The sequence below is a fragment of the Lissotriton helveticus genome, chromosome 5_1, assembly GCF_964261635.1.
Source record: "Lissotriton helveticus chromosome 5_1, aLisHel1.1, whole genome shotgun sequence".
NCBI lineage: Eukaryota > Metazoa > Chordata > Amphibia > Caudata > Salamandridae > Lissotriton > Lissotriton helveticus.
The window spans coordinates 1,909,505,440-1,909,511,811 of record NC_136065.1 but is presented as its reverse complement, the minus strand read 5'-3'; the positions used below and the strand labels follow the sequence as shown (position 1 = coordinate 1,909,511,811).

At 43.1% G+C, this 6,372-nt stretch overlaps 1 long non-coding RNA gene across 1 annotated transcript; it reads right to left on the bottom strand.

The window, feature by feature from the left end:
- Window positions 1–4,093: 4,093 nt before the first annotated feature.
- Window positions 4,094–4,926, bottom strand: LOC144755984 (uncharacterized). Its single transcript, XR_013595002.1, has 4 exons — window positions 4,863–4,926; window positions 4,702–4,806; window positions 4,541–4,607; window positions 4,094–4,444 (listed from the first exon to the last, which is right to left on the bottom strand). It is a non-coding gene; the product is annotated as an uncharacterized LOC144755984 (long non-coding RNA).
- Window positions 4,927–6,372: the final 1,446 nt, after the last annotated feature.

Below are 6,372 nucleotides of genomic sequence, written 5' to 3'. Positions count from 1 at the left end.
CCACAAGTCTGACAGCAAAGGGCAGAATATGGGCGACACTTGGTCAGACTATAGCAAAACGTAACATAGTACACCTATGGGAGGCAGTAACCCCTCCAACACTCAGCACATTGAAGAAAGGCACGGACTGGTGCATGCTGCAAGAGAAGACAGTATACGTTGCCCGGGGCTGCCCCCGGAAATGGATAGCAATCTGGACAAAATGGAATGAATACAGTGGCAATCTGTGTGAGCCTCCCCTGATCCCATCCCTTGACGAACCATTAACACCTTAATTTGATATGTAACGTGAACATCTTGTACTATATAACATCGAAAGTTGTGACATCTGTATGCGATCCTGAATATGTAACACTGTTAAAAGTAATGATTTCCTGCGTTTAATGACCATCATGCTCAACCGTACAAATAAACAGAGTTATTAAAAATGTTTTAAAAAACAACGTAAAATTGGTATTTGCATTAGTTTGCATTGAAAAGTAATACAAAGCATTGAGAAACGCTGCTTTGCATTACTTTGCATGGGGGGGGGGGCGTAACATGGGTGGTACATGGGCGTTTCCATGAAACCACCCTTGGTTTTTGACACTAAACCCTATCTCCTCACTTTAGTAGGCAGGGTTTGGCGCCAAAAAGTAACGCTGTTGAAAAGCAGGCGTTAAAGGTGTAATGTTTTAATTTTTCATTGTTTTTCCGACTTTGCATGCGTGCTTCATGGTACAGCACTCATACAAAGTAGGAAAAGATTTTAAGCTTGTCTAGCCATAGTATTTTGTACAGGAAAGGTAGCTTTTTTGTACAAAACCGAAGGTAGACTCAGCAAGCACGCTCGCTAGCACTATGGCGCTAAGGTGTGTGCCCGCGCGCGGCAGCACATATCAGCGCCAGTGCTAGGGAGAGGAAAGGGGAGAGCCATATCTCCGTGAATAGGGGACTCTCCTGTTCTCCCTGTCACGCAACGCAGCGCAGTCTCTTTGGGTGCTGCGCTGCTTGCGAATCTGGGCCATAGTCTTTCAATATGACGATCAACCTCTTATTATCTGATAAAGCATATCATTTGTGACAGTTCGTTAAATAAGACAAGTGGACAAAAATTGGATTTGTTTGGGATTACTTATTATTACCACCTCTAGTCACTCACAAACATAACTTACTTTTAGTTAGTGATTCGTACTGTTCTTCTGCCGTAAATAAAAGTGGTTATTACTACCAACGTCAGTGGGACTCAAATTACTGACCTCAGAAGGATGGAAGGCAGAGTCTGCCTTGGTAGGGGACACACTTTAAACGTTTTAAAATTGTGAGAGATCCTACTGCATGTTTCTGCGTAAAGCCTTCAACTCACTGAGCTATACTGCGGACTGATTAGTATGAACATGACAGGAAACATAAAATTCACTCAGAGGGTAATAGTGAGTCTGAGCTGCGCAAGGATTTCTTTAAACTGGCAGATGACCACATCACCAAGAAAAAGAAAAGCAGAGCTTTTGTGTCAGGGGTAGTAGCAGCCTTTATACACCAGCAGCATAGTAGGGGAGCAGCATACAATATATGTCTGCTGATCTCACTATCATAGCAGATCCCTTCAACGTCGCAGTTATGTGGAAAGCTCTGGTTCGGCAAGACTGAAAGCAGCAAGCGCCTTATTACAGCTCTGATGAGCTATAATTTCTCCCAGAAGATGTGCAACAGGTTCCGAAAGCAAGCGGACAACACTAATTCCCATGGCCAAAGCAACATTTTGCATTTATGTCACAGATTGCTAGGAGACGGCAATTATCCCTCACGCACCAGCACTGACATTTAAAGTGTATGCTATTAATCATACGTAGAGATTTGGCGCCCACTTTGCAATTCATAGGGACTATTTATATTTCATATGGAACTACCCAATAATCTATTCTCATTTACGATATGCATGTAAATCAATGCAAAGCAATGTGTTTTTTCTCAATTATGCATTAGTGAAAGACATGTGCAGCTTTAAAAAAATGAAACTTCACCCTCAAGCCCCGATGTTCAAATGTCGCTTGCAGACTGAACACTCCCCGCCACATGGGTCGGACTGGGACAGAAAATGAAAGTGGCCCTCCGTTGGCAAATAAGAGAGCTAAAAAAGTGCCCATTAAATGCAAATTAATGCAGTTTTGAGCTTGTAAATAGGCTGGCTGGATATTTGTTTTGCAAGGCATTGAAGACTGCACGGATAATGTCTTGTATCAGGTAATATTTGTTTTAAAACTAGGGTATTCATTATTTAAAGACAGCTCAGCAGACCATAAAACGGGACCACAAACAGCGAAAGAAACGGCCTACACACTGACCTGTCATACCTTCCCATTGGGCACTGCATAAATACCCTATAGGACAGTACATCCCTGCCCAACACACACTCCACCCTAAATCCCACCAATCAGTGTTAAAAAGAAGGGTAATCCCGTTGCATCCCGGTTCCCAGCAGGTATTTCAGGGAAACATGCTAAATTTGTCTTTGTGTCATTTTCTGACACAGCACATATAAGTCAGTAGCGCCTGCACCTTGTCTGCATTCTGTTTAGAGCCAAAGACTGTAGTAAGCGAAGGGGCGTTCTTTTTCTAACATGCAGCCAGTGCTTAATTTGTGGCGGTGGTTTCCGGCGCTCAGCACTGGCACTTAATCATCAACACTGGCGCTATAGTTTTATAAGCACCACACTCATTTTTGGGAGGCACAGGGAGATTAAGGGGCATATTACCAACAACTAGCGATAATTATCGCTATGCTGGCTTAGCGGCAATATTTTTATCGCCGTGCTGCGGCGATTTTTATCGCTTAGGAACCTTGCTATTATCAAGGTTTATCTCCTAAGCAATAAAAATCGGCCGAAATGCATCAATATTGCTGAAAAGTCCGCGATATTCATGCATTACCGAGCTAATGCTCTTAGCCATGTTATCCACCTACCATTGGATAACATGGCTAAGAACTGCTCAGGGGCAGGTGTTAGCTTTTGGAGATATTCGCGCTTAGCGCGAATATCTCCAAAAGTTGGTAATAGGAGATAGCGATGTTAGCGACTGTTTCCAGTCGCTAACATATTGGCACGCCCACTTTGCATGTCATTAGTGATAAATTTCACTGACATGCAAAGCGGGGCCCAAGATGGTCGCTATCTCCTACTAGCTGTCGCTAACTGGTGTTAGCGACAGCTAGGTAATAGGGAGATAATTTTATCTCCGCTTTCTTGGCTTTTAAAGCCAGAAAAGCGGAAATAAACCCCCTTGATAATATGCCCCTAAGTGATTTGCCCTAAATTACAGGATGTTGAGCAGATGTCGAGACTCAAATCTGTTATCCCAGCGCTAAAATCGGCAGCCCTGACCATTCCACTGCATCCTCTTCCCATTTCCTGGTTAGTAGTTAGCTCTGTTTTAGGCGGCAGAAATGGGCTGGCGGAAAGCCGCCTCCTTTTATTTTTTTACAAATTAACCACTGCATGCAGCTGGGCTCAAAACAAAGGCCTGATTTAAAGGGCCATCAGCCCTCCTTGTGTTCAAGTATCATCTTGGCTGGAGCAAGTTGAAGCCAAACACCTAGATCTTCCCTCGTGACTCCACTCCCTTTCCTCCTCCACACATTGACCCCCAATGTATGGGTTCCTGGAGCACATTTTTTCCAATTCCAGAACTGCCACCAATCATTTTAAAGACATTACATTAGTCTGTCTTCTTTTGTAGTACTAGTAGTGGTGATGCCAAACTAGACGTGTGTAATAAATCTCCATTGACAAAGTTCAGATTACCCAGGGTCACAAACAACATGCCAGAGATTGCAAGCTGACAATCAGAGGTCGCAGCTGCAACCTGTGGTAACCCCTGAAGTATGTCCGTGATACTCAGGGGCAGTAGTGAAGATGGCCTTTTACAGCACTGTGTCATTCAGACTTGTAACACAAAGCAGTAGGGCTTCTGCATAATTTGCATACAGCCCAGCTTGGTACTGAGAGAGGGGGTCCCAGCAAACGAAGGTATAAATTATAAATACAATGTTAAAGAAATTCTAATACAATTAGTTTGCATACATTGTTGTTTAATCACAATGTAGGTATGTCTTAAATAGCAGCAATTTGCATTTATACAGAACATTTGTAAGTGCCCCGGGGGAGGAAAGGAAGTGATAGCGTGATGGAAAGTGTGGGTAAAAATCAGTGACATAAAACACGGCTAAACACGGCTAAACAGCCTTGCTGTATTATGTAATTATAGTCAAAAACATCCAAAAAATCCAATAAATCAATTGTAACACATATCATGCTCCACTTGGTACAATAAATGTCAAGTATTTGGGAGGGTGGAGCTGAGAGAAAACCAAAGCTGTCGACGTTTCGACCCCTTTTAGAAATGGCAGGTATTAGTTATTCCCTTGCGGCGGGGTCTTCATCAGGACGGGGGATGGGGCGGGCACCTGATCAATAGATAACGAGTGCACGTTTTAATGTATTGTAACAATCAAATTGTATTCAATATGAATGGAAACACACAAAGGGAACACATGACATACCCAATCAGTCGTATTTCAGAGATAGGGATGGATGAGAAGTACTCTTGATGTGAGGAGACACAGGATCCTATAAAATCGAAGGGAATACAAATGACGATCCCGCTTACAGGAAGGAGTCATGTGGTTCGTGGAAAAATAGTGGTAAATGAATAGACACTTACTCGAATTAAAATTCTGATGTATAGAGCGTTATTGGTCCGCCCTTAGGTCGGACATCTTTGGATAAAAGCCACGGTAGAATCAATCGATGTTGTTCCAGACACCGTCTGTAAAAGGCGGATAGGGGTTAGATATTACTAAGCACAGGTGGACTAACGCTTACCAGAGGTTGAGTTAATCCTTCCTGATCCGAAGCACGGTCGGCAATGGAGACCGGCTTCTTCCTGGTTCATCTATAACTATGGTTACCGGAGCACGTGACCATGGTCGACGTGTACACCGGAAACACAAAGATAGGACTGTTGGCTTCTAGGCTGGGACTAGAGGAGTTACGAGTGTGCTCCGCGACTATGGTAACCAGTTTGTATAACATCGGAGGGATCAGATCTAGATAAACTGAGGGCTATGATGGGGAATGCTGGTTTATGAATATTCCGATCCTCTTAAAAACATCTCACGATATTTTTCAATTATTACAAACAATCACACAATCAAAAACAACGATTAGAACAATGTTAATCATGGCATGTGTACATGGAATGTGTACATTCAATAAAAATAATACAGAAATTTTTCAAATGGAGGTTGTAGTTGCAGTAAGGGAATTATTGGCAAATTGGAAAATATTATATACATAATGATAGGCTAGCGTTGCGAGTCTTACTGGTTAAGCGACAAAGAAAGCGCTGTCATACTCATATAAGCAATAGCACATTGGAAGAGGTTCGGCAGCATAAGATTGCTCGTCCCTTAGCTCAGCATGGCTAATTGTGAGAAAGAGCTATCATGTTCATTCAGACCATTGTGGATAGAGTCAAAGTAAAACATCCATTTAAGCTCCCGGACATTAAGAATGTTTGCAATGTTACCACCCCGGGGCCCCAGGATGGCCTTTTCAAGAATGACCCATTTAAAGCTGTCAGGCGGATAGAAAGTGCTCAACCAGTGGTGCACCTTGTACTTCACAGCGTATGCGGCTGGAATGTTGCAAAATTCTGGCTTTCGCTTTTTGCTGTGTTTGGCCGATATATATCTGGTTGTACGGGCACACTATAGCATAGATGATGTTAGTTGTGCTACAGTTGGTATGTGATTTTAACGGTACTTTGTGTTGTTTGTACAGAAACTCGTTGGTTTGTATCGTTGTATCGCATGCCTTGCATTGTCCACATCTATGATGGCCTACAACGGGTGGAAGATTCCACATGGTTAACAGTGTTTGTTCTTCCCTTGGTTGTAGAAATGACTTCACCACGTGGTCTCTTACACTTTTGGCTCTTTTGAAGGCATGTAGAGGTGTACTCTCATGTCCTAGCTCTTCCGCAATCAGTTTCCAGTGTTGGTTGATGGCGCGTTTTATTTTATTGCTCTTGGTAGAGAATGTGGTGACGCATACGATTCTTTTTTCTTCTTGGTCTGTCCTTTCACGAGGAGTCAGTAGGTGTTCTCGCAGATTAAACCATGCACGTTTTCTTGCTCGTTTGACAATGCATCTTGGGTAGCCTCGTTGTATAAGGCGGTTGCACAGATCCAGAGATTCATTCATATAGTCTTCTTTCTTTGAGCAGTTCCTACGGATCCGTAGGAACTGCCCAAAAGGTAGGTTGTCCCGAAGGGCTCTCAGATGGTGGCTGGTGTACTGCAGGAGTGAGTTCCTCTCCGCTGGTTTTCGG